General features: G+C 51.8%; 1 long non-coding RNA gene across 2 annotated transcripts; it reads left to right on the top strand.

The window, feature by feature from the left end:
- Positions 1 to 1,878: 1,878 nt before the first annotated feature.
- Positions 1,879 to 16,693, top strand: LOC308182570. 2 transcript variants are annotated; one of them, XR_013941890.1, is made up of 3 exons: positions 1,879 to 2,162; positions 9,882 to 10,132; positions 12,483 to 16,693. It is a non-coding gene; the product is annotated as an uncharacterized lncRNA (long non-coding RNA). The 2 variants fall into 2 exon arrangements; XR_013941891.1 differs by lacking the exon at positions 12,483 to 16,693 and having other exon boundaries at positions 9,882 to 11,481.
- The last annotated feature ends 1,432 nt before the right edge of the window (positions 16,694 to 18,125 follow it).

An 18,125-nucleotide genomic window follows, 5' to 3' on the forward strand; every position in this document is an offset into this window, starting at 1 on the left:
CTCAGAGACTTTCAACACGGACACACACACACACACACACACGCAGCCTGGCCGCGCTCACAGCTCTGCCCTCAAGTCCAGCGCTAATTCTCCTGCCTTTCATCAAGCCCTTTTGCAACACCAACTCATTTTCCCCGCCTCGCTCCCCACGCCGCCACCAGACGTGTCGCAGGGCTCCCTGCTACCGCGAGCCCCGCACCGCGCCGTCCCGCTCCCGAGCAGGCGGCGCTGCCAGGAAACAATTGCATTTCGGCTTCAGATGGGATTAATCGTAATCTGTTTGCATTGGCCTTAAATTCTCTGGAGGAGCTTTAGCCCTAAATGCAAGCCAGGCGGGGGCTGCGCTGCAGACTTCTGCGGGGCCCCCCCTGCCCGGCCAGCAGCGTGGCTGCAGGAGGACCTGGCTTAGAAAGATGCTAAGGAAATGTATGCCCAAAGGTACAAGGAAAAGAGTGATTTAGGCTTAGAATTGCCTGAAATTCTTTGTCACTGGGTTTCTTAAAATTCAAGTGTGCAGCTAAACCTGCAGTCCCCAGACCTCGGGGAGTTTTCTGCATGCTTTTTTTGCCTGCATCATCGGGTACGCCCTGGCTCTGTGATTTATCCAGCAAGAAAAATTTTTGAGCTGTCATATTAAGATAAAGAGATTTATTTTTTCCTCATATCATTGCACCTCTGTGTTTTTTCTCTCTGTCTGAGGACTGCTCTGCTCCTCCTGCCCGCGGTGTGCTAAGTGTGTTTGGGCCCCCGCTGCACTCGGCCCTCTGGGGCTGGCACGGTTGTGTCCGACAAGCTGGGATTCCCATTTGGAGGAAAACCTCTGGGTTTTGTAGAGTGAGATCTGAGAGCAGGGAATAATGCTGCTGGGTGAGCGGGCTTCACTTAACCCTTCCCGAGGCTGCACAGGGCTGCATCTGCTGAAAATAATAATCCACAGTATTGCTCCCAAAAAATTCTTTAAGCTTATTAAAGTGGCTTCATAATCTACCTCGCCTGCTGTGGTTGGGCAGCAGGTGAGAAGTCCCAGCCGGGAAGGAGCTTTCATTCCCAGAGACAAGTTAAAGCTAAAATCTTCCTACTAATTTTGAATCCAGCCTTCAGAGAGGCATTATTTTCATACGGAGATGTCAAGAAAAATGGGACAATCATTATTCAGCGGGATGTAAAGACACTCCACTTGTGCTTTTCACATTTTTCTTATCCATTTCACAGCACCATAGTGAAGTTGGCAAAGCAAAGCGTTGCTTGTAGTCCTAATATCATTTTCTGAGTGTGGGACCCTCCTCAGACCAGCCAGATCCTCAGCTGGTGTTAAAGGTGCCACTCTGCTAAGGCCAAGGGCTTCATGTTGGCACACATCAGCAGCTCATCTGGCTCAAAATGTAGGTCCTTGCAAATATGGGATTGTGCAAACCAGGAGAGGAGAGGGACAGAGGCAGGCGAAGGCAGGGGAAGCTGAATGAGGCCGGGATTAGTGCATTTCTCCGTGCTCTGTTCTTTTTAGACTTAATGCCCTCAAAGCCTGGCCATGCAGCTGCATGCAGACTTCCAGATCAAATCCCACACTTACTTGGTGGAAACAGCTTGATTTGCCAAAGGATAAAGGAAAATGTTTTCCATTAACACATCTAACACCCCCATTAGTGCATTCTTGGTTGTACTCAAGTGCTAATGAGATTTCACTCTTACACCAGAGGAGGAGATGGCAGTAATTGGGGCACGTTTCATTTGCACGGCTGGAGAGGCTGAATTAATTGACTGAGATTAACCCTTCTGCATGAGACAGCAGCTATCCTGGACGGTAGCAAGGAGGAAATTAGCGACTACTGCAGTGATTATTAGATGACTAATAACAGGTGCAAAAACAGGTGAAAATGAGCAGTTTTGGAGCAGCAGTGCTAGTTTGTGCATCCCACCAGGGAGAGGGGCATAGAGACCAGAGGTGCATGCAGGGGTGTTAAAGCAATTTTATTTCATTCTCTAAAGGTTTTGCACATGCAAAAATCCCCTTTCCCTAGGGAAACTCAGGGCTCGCTTGGGGAATTTCTCTCGTAGGACAGCTCTCCCACTGCCCAGGGATGCACCGGGAAGCTTCCCTAGTCGGATGCAGCTCTGGAGAGAGACATGTCTCATCTTAGCAAATGAGAAAAAGGCAAAATAAGGTGAGCAAATGTTTTATTTAATGGAGGGATTAATTGCTGACATCTGTGATAAAAGCTCAGGGTTTCTTTTGTTTTGTTTTTTGTTTTCCAAAGTGGAATTTGTTTCTAGCTCAGGATGAAGCAGGGATGTGGGGGCAAATTCTTTGGAGAGTCCCTTTGAGTCCCATCCAAGGAGGATAGTGAATAAAATGTGGCACATGTTAAACATGTAAATGAGGTACTGATTTACTGATTTATCTGTTTCTCGCATGAGATCTTCTTTGGCTGCATCAAAATTACTGTATTATTTATAAGCCTTAAACATTTAAAATTAGATGTGTGGTTTTAAAACAAAACATCAAAACCTTCATGCAAACCACATTGTTTCAATAAGAAATTAGATTAAAAAAAAGCAAATTCAGAATGTTTCTGTGCTGGATCAAACCTGCACCTCATGTGGTTCACATCCACGTTGGATCCATTCTGCAGGACTGGGTTCTCTTTGCAATGATTTGCAACAGTGAACTCAAAATAAACAGATCTGGTTTCATTCAGGAATATTTCCTTGTTATTGAAAAGCATCATTTTCTACACTGTCCCCTGACATTTCACGGGGAAATACTGGAGACTCGTAACCCGTCTGAGACACCTGGACACCCCGCTGGAGCCAGCAGCGCTGCAGCAGCTGCTCTCCCCGATGTGCAGCCGAGTGCTCGGGAGCCACAGTTGGTGCTGCTCTGCGCTGGAGCAGAGCTGCCACGGGGATGAATTTCTGCAGTATCTCGGCTGGTTTCTTGGTACAGCATCGTCTGTGCTACCAGCTTGGTCAAGGCTTGCCAGCTCCTGTTTTAGGCTGTACAGCCACCAAGAGCTGATGGTGCCAGCGGGTTGTTGGCTTTGCTGTGAAAGTCTGCTGAAGGTAAAGTGTGTTTCTGAAAGGAGCTGGTCCTCACGGGGCCAGCTGACAAAGGATTTGGAGGAAACTGCAGACCAGGGCTTGTTGTCATTTCCATTTTGTCCCGCAGAGCATGATGCTCATCTACCTTCACCAAAGAAGATGCTCTGAGCTAATGAGTCTGGTCCTGTGCTGGGGTTGGGGTCTCCTCTGGCTGTAGGAAAGCCTGTAGGTCCCACCCCATGGGGGCTGCCATGGCCATACAGAGCTGGTAGCCTCAGAGGAGTGATGTGCACTGAGCTCAGCATCCATCGGCTTGAGGTTTTGACGTGCTGGTGTATGGCACCCTGAGGCTGCGGGAGAGATGTGCTGCAGCACGTACCCAGCAGACACCATACCTGACACCGCATCTCATCCACCACATTGTGCAAGCAGACGCTTGGACATCTACGTCATGGCTGGAATTGTTCACCAGAGGTGAAATAAGCCTGCCCTGGGAGGGTGAGCCACTGAGCTGCGTGCTGGAACGTGAATATGGGCAGCCTCCCAGCCCCTCTGCACACCCCTAGGTCTGGAAAGGACGTGTGGATGCTCCCAGTCCAGCTTAATTCTCATCTCAGTCCCCACCATCACTCCCTCCCTTTCCAAAACCAAGATGAAGAGTAACTATTGCAAGTACCTTACTGATTCGCTTGCTTGTAAGGGGTTGGCTGTTGCATACTTTTCCAAAGCCAGGCTAGGTCTGCACCTTGGTGATCAGAAGAGCAGGGCTGGGGCTGCCGTGGCCTCAGACCTTTTAGTGAAGCTGTGAGAATCATGCCTTGGAGCATCGCAGGGTCCTGGATTCACTCATACCACAACTTCCAGCTTCTGGCTGTTCCCGCAACTTGTGCGTTCTTCAAACAGGGGGAAAAACGCCGATGTCTCTCGCTTACCATCACGGGCCGTTGCCCCAGCATCATCACCCCATAAACATGTCAACAGTGAAATGCAAACCAAATTACACTGGAGAAGCACAGCCATAGTCAGAGTCACGTTAGCTGGGTTGCCGCTCAGCCTGTAATTGAAACTGAAACGAGAAAATGGTTGAAGGAGGCTGAAGGACTCCAGGGCTCCTCGTCATGGGGTGAGGCACAGCTCAAGGTGTGCTGGGACCCGTGCTCACGGGCTTGGGTCCCATGGTAGTGATTGGTGTCCCCAGCTCACGAGGGAAAAAGTTACTGATCTGGGGAAAGACCAACATCCCCATCCAACCACAAGGCCGAGCAGGCTGGTGGCAGGCACAGAAGCGGCACGGTGCGCTGCTCGCTGGGCAGCCCCTTGGCTATGGCAGCGGCAGCACTCAGCTGTCCCACAAACAGCAAGATGAAGTGCTGACCCATAAAAAAATGTCAAGCGAAGAGGCAGGCTGCTCTCCAGGCTGCCCTCTGCATGCTGGTGGGTCCCACATGCCGCTGCCCATTGTCATCGTGGGGTCTTTGTCATCCTTTCTTCGCTGACCCTGATGTATCTCCTCTGCTGCGAGCCCCATGGTGGCCGGCAGCGTGAGTCATGGCTGCCCTCCGCGGCCCTTCCCCTCCATCCTTCTCAGCACCCAGAAAACCAGAAATCTTACTGGAGGACAGGAAGCATTTGCTAACACCCCATTTAATGCATTTTTATTTTATTTTATTATTTTTTTTCGAAGAGCAATGGAGGAGTTGAGGGGAAAAGCAAGAATTGCAGGAATTGCTCATTCCATTTCCTGTGGTTTCATAATTTTGTTGCTTACCAATTTTGAATTTCACGAAGCTTGTGGTTTCCCAACAGCCTTCGTCTGTGGGGAGGATACATTTCAGTAGCATACTGAACTGACATGAAATTCCAAACAAAAATAATATGACAGCAATTGGCATTCTAAACTATGTGAAAAAGAAATACAAATACCCCGCTGGCTGAGTTTGGCCCAGACGAAGGAAGCAGAGCAAAACATCCCAATGTCAGCAGGTCGCTTCTGAGCCGTCAGAAACTGAGATCATCCGAGATCCTCGGTCTCCATCTACGTGTGAATTATGGCCAAGGGTGGGCCGGGGGGGTTGCAGCCACACCGCCCCACAACTGAGCGCTGGCTCCCAGGAGCGGAAAGCGCCCGATTGCATGTTGGAAAACCACCGCGTGTTTCCACTGACCGTGGGTGCTGGCAGCAGCCAGGTTGCAGTGGGTGGCAGGAAGGAAGCGGAGGGGGCTTTGGTGTGGTTTTCACCCCCCCCAAATGAAAAGAAGAGGTTTGCACTTGGCACCCTCTGGCTGGGTTTCTCTGCCCCTTGGGGTGTGCCCGCAGCCTGGTGCATGGCTCTGTGTTCGCAAAGCTGGGTTGTTGCTCCACGGCGATCGCAGGGACAACGATGAAAGGCAACCAGGGAAGAGAAAAATATCCTGCTAAATAAACAGAGGAGCAGGAGTGTGCTCTGATGGTGCTTTGCATGAGCATGGGCAGAGACATCGCGATGAGCAGTGCTGCTGAGCCAGGCTGGGGATCCTCTGCATTGGGAGCTTGTGCGGAGGAGCCCGGTGGGTGCTCCAGGGAAGCTCCGTCCTGCTGCAGCCCAAGTGGGGCTTGGGGATGCCAACAGAGGGAGTCCTGGTGGCCTGGGACCAGGTCTGTAATGAACGAGACCCTCCGTGATGCTCCCCGCTGACCTCAGAGGCTGCAAGGTGAGCCTCGTGCAATCCCACAGTGCCGGGACAGAATTAAAATCTGTTCCTAAGTGTCCTGCTGGAACAGTCCGTGGATCGCAGTTGATTAGATACAGTAATAGCTGCTAACATCCTCCTCTGGAAACTGCTGGAGATTTAGCTTGTGTTTATTGAAAATAAACTCTCAGAGGTGAAGAGAAGCCTATTGGTGACATGAACTTGCAGCGAAGAAAATACATTTGTGAGCTCAGAATTTATAGCCTGCCTCCATAAAGCTGTCCAGAATCTGTGGATCTTTGCTTTAGATACTCATGTTAAAATAATTTTCATTCTGTTAAATGAAAAGTGCTTTAAGTTTGGCAGGCCTGTGCTGCTCATGCTCTCACCACTTCATAAATAATTCTTCATAATAACAGCTCAGAATAAAACAAAAAAAAAAAAGTGGGGAGGGGTAGGGGGGCCAAGGTCTGCTCCAAGCTCTCCTTGTCGGCTGTAAATACCTCTCGCTATGATGTCAGCGTTGCTCTGACAGCGTATCTGCCCAAATCACTACCACATGTGTAGCCAGGGGATGTGTTTTACCTGGACTTTCCACTTATTGAGTAATGTGGCTCGCAGTCCTGGCAGCCCTCTGACGTGGCTCATGGTTCCAGGCTCCTCTCCATTTTCCTGTTAATCAGTTACTAATAATGGACCAGGCTATTTCATTGGGTCATCTTCTTTCTGCTCTCCCACCGTTTTTTCATCCTCTAAATAAAAATTGCTTCACACTTTCCCGAGTGCCTCAGATATGGCTTAATTCAAAACACGCAGTCGCAGGAATGGGACGAGGATGAGCGCTCTTCGTTTGGACAGAAACCAGAGCCCACGTAAGGACGGAGAGTAGAACAGCCCTCCTCTGCGAGGGCAGGGAAGCAAGTGTCAAGACACCAACTCCTCCTCGCTGCCGAAGATGCGTCCAGCCATTTGAGGCTTTCCTACAACGTTACAGGACTGGCCTGGGTCGAATCTGTGCCCGGAGACACCCAGCTCGTGTCCCGTGGACTGCTAAGAGGCACCAGATGCGGCTCGGGGAGGCTGGGAACACTCAGCCCTTCCCTCCCTGCCGGCCAGCGGGCAGAGGCAGCATCCTCCCAGCATCTCGAAATGTTTGAGGACGTGCAAAAGGAGCCGGGGGAAGCCACAGCCTCCCGCCGTATCCACCGGCAGCGTCCTGCTCCGCCACGTGCCCCGGCTCCTGCTGGCTTGCAGGCAGCCCGAGCGCACTGGTCCTACCGGCAACCCAGGGATTTTAGGTTCAGTAACGCTTCTAATGACCCTTGAAAATTGTTTACCAGCCCTTGAGGGGGCCAAATTAATGAAATCTGCCCAGATTTTGCATGGGTGTGACTGAGACCAGGGAGGAACCCGCCGGTCACCCTGCAGAGTAGCCTGTGGGCTGAACGTGATCCCCTCACTCTTTGGATGCCTTAAAGAGGGCTTTTTCTCCCTGCATGGCTTTGTACCCATGATTTTAATTAGTCTGCTCTGTGAAGTGGTTTGGGGATGCAGCTTGTATGAAAGACACAGTAAAAAAGAGCACAGTCTGGTACTAAATAGCAGGAGGACGTGTCCACATGTGGCAGATGTTAGTCACATTGCCGAGCCCATTGTCTGCAAGGGCTCGGTCACATACTGCCTGGCTCTGCGACCACGAAAGGACAGGAGACAGCTTGTGAACTGAGCAGGCGCTAAAAAAATGGAGTATTTCAGCCAACAGACCTTGAGAAATACGTGTATAATAGCCCTTCGCTAATGTCTAAAGGCAGCAAGGCATTTCTTAGTGCGTGCTTGCCTTGAATCCTGAGCTCTCTCTTGCTTGCACCTCCTCATCCAAGCCGAGCTGATGCTCCAGGGTCGTGAACTCCACTTTGGTTGGTGCGGGTGCTTAAACTTAATGGTATGGGTTGGTGTTTCCCAGGGCAGGGCGAGGAGACCTGGGGGGCTTGGGATGCTCGGGGGCAGGCTGGCCCCCAGCCACGAGCTTCGTTATCCAGCCCAGCCACGGCTCAGCCGGCTTTTGTGTTAGTGGGAGGGAGATCTCTGAGGATTTGGCTCAGAGCAGACAATGATGCCATGAGCGCAGAGTTTTTCTCCGTGCCAACTGGTCTAACCTAATAAAAGGGGGAAATTTCCACTGACCCCAGGGGAGCAGGATGGTTGAGACAGAAAAAAGAGGTGGAAAATTATTTATGACAGTGTAATTGCATTTGAGACAACTTGTGTCCAGCCAAGATTCCACAAGAAATTTAGGAAAGAACAACTTTAGGTCAATCTGATTTGTTGTCCTGTGCGTGGGGGGGGTAAATTTCCCTTGTGAAAATTGGGCTTCGTAACCATATAAGAACTCATAATCAAAATTAATGTGGAAAATAAATTGCTGGCTGGCATCCCTGTCAGCGATGGACACTCACTTTAACTCTGCTGCCCTGAGACTGCTGCGTGTCTCAGCCTACCCAGCCCCACCGAGCTGACATTTTCCTTTGGTTCCTTTAAAATCTTGTTTTATTGTCCCTGGGGCTGGAGGGAGGAACAAAAGGACTCCAGCGCTCGGGGCAGGGTGGCAGGAGCTGTGTAATCCCAGCTGGGAGAGGAGGGGACAGCTCACAGCCCAGGCCGAGGGCAAGGCACCGCTGCTCCCGGCTGCCTGCCCCGACAGGGCGATGCGTGGCGCGGCATGGGTGCACCAGGGCTGCACCTCAGCTTCCAGCTGTGGCAGATGCCGGCCACGTTTTCCCGCCCGTGCTACAACTCTGCTCGGGTTTCTCAAGCATATTGAGCCTGGCTGGTGCTCCCCTACCAGTGCTCAGAACCCCAGTTTCGAAAAATGGATATTTGCTTCTCCTTAGCTCCAGTTGCAATTTTAAGTCTTTCATGGTATCGTATTTTCAAGCCTCTTTATTCTCTTCCCAAGGAAGCTAGAAACCTTCATTTTTCTCAAATAAAGGTAAGAGTTTTGTGAACTCTTGTGAATCTCCCTGTCTCTGGATGCATTCACTCAAGTCCAGAAGTTGGAGCTTTAAGGAAAAAAACATCGGTTATTGCAAAAATTTGCATCTTTGTAAGGTCAAAGGCTATTTGCTCTCTTTCCCAACAGAGAAAGGAAAATTCTGAGAGTCCCGGGTCATGCTCAGAGACGCAGTGCTTGGGCACTGGAGGTGCGGTAGAGAGGTTACGAGGATGTGACCCAGGGATTTTAACCTGGCTCCATTAAAGAATGTGCTGCTAATTCCAGTGGTTAATTTTATTATGTGTCATTTCCCTCCATTATTTGGTTCAAAAGATGAAGACTAAACGTAGATCTTAAAATTGTCCAGATTTCAGATATTGCCCTTGGGAAAGCTTCAATCTCATCTTTTGTTTTCGTTTAGTTTTTTTGCAGGTCTGCAAATGTGTTTGTTTTAATAATACAGCTGCAGGACAGATTAAAAAAAGCAAGTATCGCTAGCATTTAATATCTCTAATCCAGCAGTAAGACAAGCCTGCCGACTGTTTGCTTAATGTTTAACATCCCTTTCTGATTAAGCAAAAGGTTTGAAGTGATTATAGTTTATTTACAACAAAAGTGGACTTAAATGAGAGTTAATTCCTCCCCCTCCTCCCTCATTGGGCCCTTTGCCAGTTACCATGTGTCTGCTCAGCTCCCTTTTCAAGAGCATCCACAGAAGCCAGGGCAGATGTTTCCACCAGGGCCCTCCAAGAAGGGCTTCTCCCCTGGGTGCTGGGGGTGCTGGCTGCCCCCCAGCACGTCCTGCGTGCCTCCGTGCCCAGCCACGGAGAAAGGCTGGCAGGGACAGGAGAAAATCCCTGCAGCTGAGCACCTTCCCAGCTGAGCAGGAGCAGGATGCTGCCCTGCACCCGGGGGACAGGCAGTGCTGCTCCCCCCAGTCCCAGTTTGGCCCAGCTCCACTGGGCGTTCAAGCCACTGGTGTGCCAAGCAGGGAGACCCAGCTCAAGCTGCCGTCAGCCTTTCTATGCCCTGTTCCATCTCCGGCCTTTTTGCCTAGCTATCCCCCTGCCTTTGGAGACATCAGCTCTCAAAATGTCTCATCACTGCTGCACAGATCACTGTTATCAAAAATACTAAACAGAGTTTGATTTCTAATCTTTTTTTTTTTTTCCTCCAACAGAAATCAACGTTTGCCAGAATAAAAATAAATAAATAAAAAATAGCCAGAGGAGCGTCATTTGGGGGCTGATTTCCAGTACCATGCCTGGGACTGCCTGATACCACCCGGCTCCGCTGCAGCTCACGGCCGCATCCTCGCTCAGAGCACTCATGCCAGGGTTTGGTGCAAGTCCCAGCCACGGGGCTGTAACGAGATAATTATTCAGCACTGGAATTGCATCCAGTTGGCACTGAGTTCTGGGTACCTGACAGGTAACCACATCACTGGTACCTCTCTTTGCAGCCTCCTGCAAGGTGGTTGCGGAGGAGGCGATGCTCGCGAGGAGGAGGAGGGAGGGAGGCAGCACTGGGTGACCTCGGTGCTTTCCTCCCTGAGGGGCAGGTGCAGTTTTTGTGCCTCTGGGAATCTGGTGGGTCTCAGACCTCCTTGACGAGCAGGAGGGTCAGGACAGAGGACAGCAGTACCACTTACTGCCCGGGGGCTTCGGCTTCGCGCCCGCTGCACGAGCGCAGCTGGAGACCTTCGCTGTCCCCGTCGGACAACTCATCATCCCCGAGCGCGGAAAGCCTTATTTGCAACTTCCAAAGGCCTCATCTCTTTGCTAATTGGAAGTAATTTTCCTATAAAAATGTAAAATTGCTTCTCCAAACAAAACGTCCGGCGCACGCTGCACGCTGACGTGGTGAAATGCTGCGAGCGTGGCGCTGGCCCGAGCCAGCGCAGGGGTCGGGTGCTGCGGGGCAGGGCTCCGCTCGCCAGAGGCTCCCGCACTCCCCAGCTCCGTGCACACAATAAAGCCCCACGGGAGCCCCAGGGGAGGCTCGCCGACATTGCCCGTATTACTACCTAGAGGATCAATGGAGGCCCCAGCTCTCACCGGCAGGGAGTGCGAGGAAGAAAGGCACAAAAGCTGCCGAGAGTGAATAAACTCAATTAGATCGCTGTAATTGCAACAAGAATTAGTGTGGGGGTCGGGCACATGTGCCGTCTCGGAGCAGTAATTAAAAGCGCAGTGTTTGCCGTGCTGGGGAGGTGGCCTGCTGGGTCCCAGCAGTGCCCTTTGAAAAGCTCCATGATGGAGCTTCTAGGCTGGATAAATACAAATGTCAGTGCCTCGCAGCCCGTGGGGGGACTCTCAATCCACAGCCCAGTGGGAGAATCCCCTGCTTTACATTCCCAACAGTTGGGCTAATTTCAGAGTCAGGCTTTGATGTGCTTTGGGGAGCCCTGTGTGCTACACACTTTCCCAGCGAGGCGCCCCCTCCCTTTCTCAAATGCTTTATTAATTTTCTCCTGTGGTTTTTTTTATCCTCCCTTTCTCTTGGGCCCGCCTGCAACTTCTCCTTTGTGCTCACACAGCGGGGTTCATAGCGGAGAATTTATATCATTCTGAAATATATATAAAGAAGGGATAAAAGAGAAGATGTAGGAACCTGCGGAGACTTTAGCAATAATCGGTCCTGGGAGCCAGGGTCCTCTTCCTCCTGCCACCTCCCCGCGCGGCTCTGCTAACACCAGGCTTCCCGGCAGTCGCAGCGCCGGCTGCAGCAGGGCTGCTCCTCCCCGTCTCCTCCATCAGCGGGGAGACGGGGCTGACTGATGCCCAGGGGACACAGAAGTGACACGGCTGTTAATAACCAGGGCTGCTGGAACGCCAGACCGGCCGTGCAGCGGGCAGGAAGGCGCAGCCAAGTCTTCCCAAAATGGTTTCTATGAAAAGCCACGCTGGGGGTGCCTCGGGGAGCAGCCCACGGCCACCCAAAAGCACAGGGGAATGGGGTAGGGGGAGACGGGGAGGGGATAAAGCCCCTGGGGCTGCTCATTCCTGCATGTGCAGGTGCATGCATGGTGGCCACAGCCAAGGGGAGAAAGTAGCCAAAGGGAGGAAGTAGCCATGGGGCTGCTGCACCCACGGCACCCGCTGGCTGCTGGTGGGGCTGCCGGTGGGCAGGCGGTGGTCACGCAGCCACAACTCCTGATGCACCAGGGCAGGGAGCGCCCAGCACAGCGCCCTGCCCATGCTCATCCCGTGTTATCCTCGTGCTCCTGGTGCTCTCCAGGAGCATCTCACGCCCACTAGGTGCTGCGGCCATTGGGAGCATCCCTGCCGGTTTGTGCAGACTCACGGTGCTTGATTTCGCCGGGGCCAAAGCCCCCCTGTGCTGCCCCAGCCCTCTCCCCTCGTCTCCCCCCCGCATCCCACCCTGCTGCTGGGCGATGGCGACATCCGCATGCCGCAGCGAGCAGCCCAGTGCTGCTCGGCTCTTGCGAAGCTGGCATCAAGCTCCTTTCCTGTTTCTTATTATCAACTGAATTTGGCATGGAGGGGATTCTCTCCCCACATCCCGTTGGCACACAAAAGGCTCAAAAACCAGCAAAACCATTGTTTGTACTTGAAGGGCGGAGACCAGGGTGAAAAGAACAGCATGTTTTAGAGCCCAGAGCTAGGAACCATTAGAGCATCTGGAACAGTTAGTGGGACAGGGGCGTTACAATTAAATAAAAATGGGTGATTACAGAACCGTTCCCTCGCTCTGACATACACAAGGGAAGCAGCGGCACATGCCTGAGCATGCACTTAAGGGGATTCCTCTCCTACAGGCCCGGAATAAATGGGGTTTTTCATCTGGAAGGCTTGAGGTCAGTGCGACTGCCTCGCGAGGGACGGAGGAGTCGTTGCTGCCTTTCGCCAGCTGCGGCCACGACACCGTGCAGAGGCGTTTGCCGCTGGAGGAGACAAAAACGGGTGCAGGGAAAGGAGCCACGATCCTCGGGGCCAGAGACGCACAGGAGCCCTGGAGCAGGAGCATCGGCTCACGCTCAGCCACGGCTGCAGCCGCTCACTCCTCCGCACAAGCCGACGGAGAGGCTCTCGCAGCTGCCAGGCTCCCCCACCTCTCAGCCAGCCTCCGAGAGCGCGGGGCGTTCAGCCTTGGCTGTCAGCTTGCAGCTGGGATGGAGCTCCTCGGCCAGAAATCGAGCTTTCTCTTTTAATAAGTCCCTTAGGAGCGTTCATGCCCCGTCCCTCCAGTCCCTGCTATTCAGAGGGAACTGGCAGGACTGGACAGCTCAGCTTTTGCAAAGATATACAAGTCCTGCAGAAAAAAAAAATATTAAAAAAAAATAATCCTACTGTTCAAGGACCTCAGCCCTGTCCCCTAAAATATGCTGTTTTCATTAAAACAGTGAAATCGGATTTCAAAAAAAACAGGATTTGGATAGCGGCCCTTGATTTGGGCCTGATGAACAAGATCCAGAAGCAAAACAAAGGCTGTTTCCACAATGGTTGGAGGGAAAGGGAACCAGTCCAATTGCAAAACTTGGATCCTGGCACCGAGGGAGTCTTTGTGTGCAAGACCTGTGGCAATGGATGGCAATGACTTCGGGAAATTCAATACTCGCCCAGCTCATAAACAGAAAACAAGGAAAATAAACTTGGGCAGATGGGAGGAAGCAGAGAGCCAAGCCGTGGATTTCTGCGAGGTTGGACAAGAGCCCGGCCGGCCGGGGCAGCGGGTCCGGGCTGCACGGTGCCGGGCGCTGCACAGGGCTGGGGGCACGGGGAGCAGCTCCTGCCTGAGAGCCTCAGCACAGCCCCACTGCGGTCCTGAGCTGCGAGATGAAGCAGAGGGGGCACAGCTGCAGCCCCCGCCATGGGATGGAGCAGGAATGGTGTCCGTGGCCAAGGGACAGCCGAGGCTCAGCCCCTGCGGAGCGCGGTGCTCGCCCCAGGGCGCAGTGCAAGGCGAGATCGCCTTGTGCTCTTTCATGTCGAAGCCCGGGAACGCTTGGCTGCTGCAGTGGCAAGGGTGGGATGACAACTGGAATAGAAAAGAAAAGAAATTTCTCTGCCAGCCCCTTCCTCGCTCTCTTTGGTGCATCGTGCAGCTGGACTCCTCTCGTAAACTCCCGCGATTGTGCAACTTCCCTGTGCAACGCCTCGCCTCCGCGCTGCTACCTCATCCTCTGCCTGCTCGCAGCCTTTCAGCGGAGGAGATCAAAGATTTATCTGTAGGGTGCCTGCAGGTGGGAAGTTATTCCTCTTCAGGTGAAACCATTCATTTTATTCACTGTGTGCCAGAACAACCACCCTCGCAGCACACACGAGACAGAGACGTGACAGCTGAGGGTGCGACACGAGCAGGGAAGGGCTGTGACGGGATGAGGGCAGCGACTAAAGGTTCAGCGCAAGAAACGACTTTTGAAAGAAGGTTCTGAGAAACAGAAACGATGACTCCATAAAGCCTCAAACGCCCTGCCAGATGATGCCGCCTTGTTCAGAAACACAAGAACTGACTGTTCCCTTTTGGCCACAGACAAGAGGAGTCAGTATTTAGATCGTTTATGGGCCATAGCGGGTCAGCGGAGATATGAAGTCTGCGGGTTCATTGAATTCCCTTGTTGCCACAGCCCCACATTTGCAATTACAGATTCATGAGGCTCCGCTCCCCGCCTGCCGCGGAGCGCTGCCTGCGAACACGTGGCAGGAGGAGAGCCGCTCGCCCTCCTGTGCCACGCCGGGCACTGGGGACTGGTGCTTGTGACAACGGGACACCAGAAATAAACCCAAATCCGGTGCTGGAAGCTGCAATCGTCACAAAACTTTAACGCACGCCTCCCTGGGCGAGCCGCCACAGAAGCAGTTTGCGTGTAGGGAAAGCCTATGGTATTTTTATGTCCTGACAAATTTTCATTCCTTTGGCACAGAAAGAGAAACAGCGTCCTCCCCTCAAATTAGGCAATTATCATTGTTTATTTCAAGTTTTAAACTACTGGCTCATAAAAGCAAAGCAACCAAGAGCAGAGAGGCACGTCTGAGCCGAGCACGCTGCAAGGCGGCACAACCCGGGTTGCAGCACAACTGGCTGCAGCAGCCGGGGAGCTGGGGCTGGGGGTGTCCCCGTGTCCCCCACCTCTTCCCAGGCCTGGATGCTCTCCCGTGGGGCCAGCAGACATGGGGGCTCCTCGCAGCAGCCCAGTGGCAGCCCCTGGTGTGCCCATCGCAAGAGGGTCCTGCTGCTCGTGAGGGCTGGCCACCCAGCCATCACAAATCGGGGTCCGTGTTGCCACCGCCTGCTCGGCAGAAGGGACCAGCTGGCATCTCTGTGACAAAAGATGTGGTATCAGTGTCCCCTCCTCATCGCCCTGAACAAATCTCAGCTTCCCAGCAGCTTCCTCAGGTCCCTAGGCCAGTCTGAGCAGCATCCTCAGGGCTCTGCCCTGCTCCACCTGCCAACATCCACGCAGGAGACGTCCCAAATTCTGCTCATGTGTGTACCACCCCACCAACTTCAGCACTTAGGTCAAGGAACAGAACTTGGCTGGCCCTAGACCTTTAATAATCATGCCATGATGAAGTCTTTGCCTGCCTGAACCAGAAAAATTAGACTAAAGAAATCCAAGCCAGCCACCTACTGCTCCTCCTTGGAAATTCATAGAAGCATCTTTGGTCTGATCTTTGTTTCTGACAAAAAAAAATGGCGTGAGAAATACTAGCGATAAAATACAGTGGATACTTTGTTAGAGAAAAAAAATCGTAAATCAGTATGAGAAGCACACTTGAGGCAGTATTTTAGGGGAATATGTCAGATACGCTGGCCAACCACTAAATTTCACAGGTTCAGTTTAAGAACTTCAGGAGATTGCTGGCATTGCCTGAAAGGGAGAGGAAAATTATGAACACATGTTTCGGGCTCCGAGTGAGATGCAGAAATCTGGAGGATAATCCTTATTGCTATTCAAGATAGAACCGAAGAGCCACAATAAAGAATTCCCTTCACCTTCCCGCGGAATGACTGACTGTAATCTTTAATGCCAGCGAGATGAAAACCATTTCTTTCGGGTGAGCAGACCTGACAGTTTACGACGACGTGGGTATTGCTCAGACCTCATCTGGCCTTCTTCAGCCCACACTCCCAGCCGATCTCCTCCTGCACCGCTAGTCTGCAATGTTGCATAATTGGTCCTGTGGCTGCGAGGGCAGATCCCACACCCCGAGGGATCCCTGGTGGGTGATGTGTGCCGTGGGGGGACACCTTCTGGAGCTGCCTCTCCGCCAGGAGGAGCGGGGTGTGGTGCGGTGTTGGTGGGCAGAAGGCTGCTTTGGGGGGCAGAAGAGATGCTTCCCGTGGGATGCAGAGGAGATGGAGCCTTTGGAAAGCTCTGGAAGTGAAATCAGGCAGGGGGAGGTGGGACCCAGACCGGATGGGGTCATTTTGGCTGCTGGGACAGGCTCGCATCCAGATTAAACGGAGGGAGGCCAGGATGTGGTCCCGAAACCCTCCCGGAGCTCTGCTTGGAAATCAGCATCTTGCCTGGGCTGCGCGACGCAGAAGCAAAGTGCTCGGAGCCCGAGAGCAGCCGTGTAGACGCAGTGGAAAAGCCAAGGAGCACCGTCTGCACGGGCTGCGGAGCTGGGAGCCTCTGGATCCAGGCAGATTGTTACTATACTTCAGATTATATAAATAACTTGCTGAATAAAACCACATGTGACCACATTCTGTTCTCCATCCCTCAGTGCTCTGCCGACAGCACACAGGCTTTTGCAACACTTGTTTACTAGGGAGACTGTATATAAAGTGAAAATAATTTGCTAGGTCTTATGTTTCCACTTTAATTCTCAGTGTATAAAAAAAACCTGTGAATTTGCTAATGGGCTTTGAAAATGTATTTTTAAAGCTAGGGCAGCATGAGTCGGTGAGTTGTTACAAAGGATTACAGAAGGAACAAGGTTTGCTAAAAAAATTATTCCCTTGAGAAAATCTGTAACAGCTGAAAGGCCAGGGCCTGTTTCTTTCCAAGAAAATAAACACTCTTCTGCAACCAAAATCAAGTTTCGTTTCAGGTATGAAGCAAGCTTGTTTGTTCTTTAGTGTTTATGTACTCCCCATAGGCTTTGGTGTTTAGTTTAACGTGTTTGAAGGCCAAACACACACTCACAAATTCCCTCTACAAAGGAAGATTCCTGTTGCATCTTTAAAGCACACTTTTGGACAGAGATAAATGGCTACAAGCTTTGGGAACGTTAGAGCCAGATGGTCAATTGAGATCTCTTTGTACGTTTCTGTATTTCACTCCAGAGTTGATCTTGCATAAAAAATATTTTTTTAGCATTTGCTATGACTTGCAGACCTGGGGAAACCTTCTGGAGCAGAAGGATTTGCAAATGCTCCATGCTGAGGGGTCACAAACCTTCGGCTCACTTTTTCCTGGTCATTAAAGTCTACACACTTTGGGGGTTTTCCTACCGGGGTAATTGAGAGCTTTTGATTTGCTGGATATTCTCAGTTAAACGATGCCCATGTGCGCTGAGAATAGGTGAACATGGTGTGAGCACTGCATTTTTCCAGATAGTTTGTGGTGATTTCATATTCGCAGCCTAAGCCTTCTGCGAGTTGGTGAACACGTTCTGAAATTCTCTGCAACATTTGCAAACTCTTTATCCAACAGACAGGAGTACGAGTGGGAAGACATGAAGAGATGATCAGAATCATCATTTTACAAGTTAATTGTACAAGAAGCTAAGCACGGGGCGGACTTTCAGCCGCACTAAGCTGGCGTGTCTCGTGGCTTCGGAGGGTTTTACCAGCTTCCCCCTTTCAGCGGCCACCTCTATTTCTGGTCTGGGGAACGTCCTTGATTTTCTGCATTGCTTTAATTACAAATAGCTTGATCTGCTTTGGAAAGGAGCACACCGGTCCAGCAGATGGGGGCTGTGGTTGGCATTAATTGTGGCTAAGATTAACGGGGTTTTTAGGACTGCCAACTGTGAATGGACACAACGAAGACCAGCAACCAGCACCGACTTCTAGCAACCAGTGACCAGTGGCGGGAGGACATATGGAGGCAGTGTGGCTCAGCTTGAAATAAACCCTGGAGGTGTCGGGGCAGAGGGATAAGGACTGTGCTGGCAGCGGGAAGGTGGAAAAGATGAAATTCTGGATGTTGGGGAAACAAACAACGCTGCCAGCCTGGATGTGCGTGTGAGCCTCGTGTCTCTATTCCAGCCTAAGGACCCTAAAACACTGCATGCTAGTTGACTAACAGATGCTGGCTTGTTTTGAAAAGGCCAACCCGTGTTGCTGCAAAACAGCTGCTGGCTGCATGGCTCCCAGGAGGGCCACATCTCCAGCAGGGAGCCAGGCTCCTTTGAACCCAGCTGCAGGAGCCAGGGTGAGAAGCAGAGGACAAAACGAAGAATCCGGGTGTGGGGTTTGACTCCCGGGGGACTACAGCAAGGCTGCA

Source organism: Anser brachyrhynchus, assembly GCF_964034855.1.
Source record: "Anser brachyrhynchus genome assembly, chromosome: 24".
Lineage (NCBI taxonomy): Eukaryota > Metazoa > Chordata > Aves > Anseriformes > Anatidae > Anser > Anser brachyrhynchus.